Here is a 4,326-nt window from a genome sequence, read left to right as displayed (position 1 = left end):
CTGTTACATCATTGGAGTTTAGTTTTTTTTTCATAGCTGAATCAAATTTGTTTCATAATTGATGAATTTTGCAACACTGCTATTGAACTGAACTGAATAAACACTGAACTGACTGGAGCTGAATAATAAAACCACTGTCTTTTTAGAGCTGGTTTACAGCAGAATTTGAATTTTCCTCAGATTTTAAGAAGTTTGATTGATTCGAATGTTTTCCTGTTTAAAACTGTGAAGCTGCTTTGAAACAATCTGTATTGTATACAACAATGTACAAATAAATGAGACTTGACTTAAAATGCACATTTATTTTCTTTATTTGCATGCAGCTTCTTGTGAACAGTTGCCAGTGTTTATTGATTCATTTAATTTCATTTCATTCTGTTTTGAGTAACTTCTTCTGAGTAACCCCTAACACATACAGTAAGTTTCCTGGAAAGATGTATTACTGACATGTTTTCAGATTGATTTATTCACCACTGCATACATGGAATCAATTTTTAACTGATGCACTTGGTTCCCTGTAATTAGGCCATTGATTTTAAGTTCTGGTCTTCTTAGTAAGTTTTACAGTTTCTTCATTCTAGACATTTTTTATTGCCCTTGAGGGATTAAATGTATTTTTTCAATATCTAATAGGTTTCATTAGAGACTTCTGTATAGGCATTGATCAAATTGCCTACTAAGTTTTTTAACTTAAATGCCAAAGAATAAGAGATGTTGTTCTGAATAAGAGATGTCATCCTGTCCTTGGTAAATAATATAACTTTGTGCCAAACCACAGGTGCTTTACATAAGATAATTCATCTCTGACACTTTTGGGATGCCTGCCACCCTTGCAAAGTAATTTTACACTACATATTCAGAGCAAAATTGTATTTGGTGTTTTAATACTGATGCATTTAAAGGACGTGGTAATAGACACACACACACAGACATTTATATCGTAACAAAAGGATAAAATATTTCAGCAATATCACTTTGTTGTTCTGAATATCAGCTGTGATAGAATGAGGCTGCAAATAATTACAGCTCATATTGATATCTACAGCGCAAATGCGAGTGTGATATTTCTTTTACACAACAGTTGATAACAGTCCATAAATAAGAAAGTAACAGTAAGTAACTCACATTTTAGACACAATAGTGCCATTACTCTGTCTATTTTAGCTCAGCAAATGAAAATAGTTTCAAACGAAGGCACAGCAGAATAAACGGCTCTCAGCAACAAATGAGTGAGTTGAGAGAATTATTCAATGACTTAAAGGACCAACATATTTGTTGTTCCTGAAAGCATCAGTTTTTGAATAAATTGCTTAAATTAATAGTTAAAAGTCTCAAAATAATCATTTTGCCACCTACTGTCATAACCTGCAGAAAGAGTCTCCACAAACTGACAGGGTAAAGCCTTTATGTATAATGCATTATAAAGATATTCATAATGTATGTCGTAATGCATTATATATTTTCATTAATAATTTTAATCAAAGTTAAAATGTATTATACTATTTGAAGGTTTTGTTTTAATGCATTATACTTTCTAAAGTTGTAACAATGAATAGAAAAGTATTTCAGTGTATCATAACTTTTCAATTATTCATGGGATCACAATTATAAGTGTAACAGAACGACTCAGAGAGATGATGGTCAGTGTAAACCGTTTATTAACAGCAGGGAGTGAATGAGCAAACAGTTGAGCAAAGCAGCGATGGGTTGTAGAGATCGAAAGAGAGATAGTAATAATACTGTCCTGAACCTTGCAGGTTGGGAGATCGGGGACGCTGAGAAGAGGAGAGGAATCCAGGAAGGTAGGAGACGAAAAGTCCGGGAGTCGATGACTAGCGCAAGGGAGAATAGGAATGAGTCCGTTGCTCAATGTGAGATCAGACGCTGAGCGGAGGTGAGGTGTGCGTTTATATGGAGAGGTGATTAGTGATGATGAGCAGGTGTGTCCAGTTAGAATTCCGAGGAAGGTGCACGTTGTGATTGGGAGGTGAGCGAGCCTGGCTCATCCGTGACAATAAGATGCATTATAAGGTGCATTGCAAGGCATAATTAATTATTTAATTAAAACTACTTTTATAATGCATTATATAAAAGCTTCAAGTAAAGTGTTACCACTGACAGTTGGTCTGGAACGCGCAGGAAAAAGCAAAGTGATATGGTGAAAAGTCCCAGTTCTGATAAGCTGTTATGACAGTGGAAAATACATTAAAAATTAGTACAAAATTCTGTTAATGGATGTTTTAAGTAATACTTAGGAGAATGGATTTTATTTGGGTTGAAGGGCTGAAGTCCAAATATGTAGCAGTGTCCTAGATGTGTTTCATAAGTCATGTAATAGATAATGATTGGCCTGCAGTGTGGGAGTTCCAACAGTTCAAGGAAACAGCCAAGAACTGACTAGAGTTGTTTGTCATGGTAGATCAGTTTCTTTCCCATGTTTTCACAGGGGGTTTGGCAGGAGCGGCTGATTTGCATGAGTCTCATCACTCACATGTGCACATTCTCAGGTATATGGATATAAAGAACTCTACTTTCAGGTTTCATTAATAAAGGAAATGATAGAGATGGTCATAGCCTAGTAATTACACATCTGGACTGGCTCTTGTAAACAGATCTCCCCTGCTGGGTAATGGGAGGGAGCCAGCAACTTGAGGGTTACTGACATCACAATCCATCTCTGCCGTCAATATGTCCTTGAGAAAAGCACTTATAGCTAAGTTGCTCCATGGGGACCATCCATGCAATTAATCTAGTGTAAGTTCAATTGAAAATGTGGCCGCTAAGTCAAAATGCTCAATTTCAAAGGTGACATCCTGCATTAGAGATGGCTTGGCATAAGGGAAAGCTCAGATTTGTCAAGGTGAAACATCTGGTTCTTGGTGGGTGGTAAGTATACAAGTAGCCACTCGCAGGCCTGCAGATATATCCGTACTTTCAGAAACAGGGGAAAAGGAGAAAAGAAACGTCACTCCAATCAAAGAGTGAAAGAGTCAAAAATCACACAGTGCCAAATAATACAATGTGGCTAGCATAATAATGAATCAAGCACTGTCTCCTTGGGCACACCATTTAATACTCTTAATAATTAAAGCAAGGCCAGCTGGGTAAGGCATTACTGTAGAAATTGCAATGTAGAAATATTTTTTTATTATTATTATTTTACACATAAATGCTCTAAATATATAATAAGAAATAAATCTTTAAAAAATAAAAAATTTTTACAGTTTCAAAATAAACATGGTGGAGGGGGGGGGTTAATAATACTATATTATTAATACAGCATTTAATAAAAAAAATTAAAAAAAACGTTTTAAGAAAGTTAATAGGCTACTTTTATTCATCGATATACATTTCTGTTTCAAATAAATGCTGTTCTTTTAAACATTAAATAATCCTAAAAAATGTATCACGGTTTTCAACATTGATAATAATAAGACATATTAGAATGATTTCTAAAGGATCGTGTGACACTGAAGCCTGGAGTAATGACTGCTGAAAATTTAGCTTTGCCATCACAGGAATAAATTACAAATAAATTATTAAATTAATAAATTAAAATTACATTTTAAAATATTTGTGCTGTATTTTTGTTCAGATAAATGCAATATTTATTGTGGCTCTAAATAGCTGAAAAACCTACACAGCTTATTTTGACAGACAATTATGACTGAGTTAACAATGAGAGAATCATGGCATCACTCCAGAGGCCCTGCCAAAGCAATACCGTGGCAAAATAATTTCTAGCAGTTGAAGTCATTTAATATTAAATGGCTTATCTATTATTCACCCATCTATCTGATATAAACGTTTGTTTATCTGGGTTCCGCATTTGCACTCATATTAAATAGGCAGTCTGTTAGAGTTCAAATTCAACTTCTAGCTAATTCATCCCATGTAATAGGTGTACCCTGTTGTCGAGCATCACTCTCTGCAGGAAAAGCATAAACCCTGGAAAGGAGGAAACAGCTGTCTGGGAGCATTACGCTCTACTGGTGCCAAACTATGTTTGTCAGAGGTCAGCCTGGGGGAGCGGCTCACCCTGGTTGAGGTTTTAAACAGTGCACAGAAAGATGACAGACATAATTACCACTGCTAAGTTTTGAGGGTCCCTTGTTTACGCTCGCAAACCAACAGCAATTGCGGGGTCTTTGACTTGATTGTCAGGCTTCGCCATTGTTTTCCGGCTCTGCCCTGAAGCAACAGATCTGAGCGGTGCATCACGGATGACCAGTGGCGTAGCAAGTCAGCCCCGGGCCCATATGCAAAAAATGTGTACATTTGTAAATAGTGAGGGGATATTTGAATTATTTGTTAATAAACTAATGT

This window comes from Sinocyclocheilus anshuiensis, unplaced genomic scaffold, assembly GCF_001515605.1.
Source record: "Sinocyclocheilus anshuiensis isolate Anshui unplaced genomic scaffold, SAMN03320099.WGS_v1.1 scaffold502, whole genome shotgun sequence".
NCBI lineage: Eukaryota > Metazoa > Chordata > Actinopteri > Cypriniformes > Cyprinidae > Sinocyclocheilus > Sinocyclocheilus anshuiensis.
The sequence above is the reverse complement of the archived record's forward strand: the minus strand, read 5'-3'. Positions refer to the sequence as shown.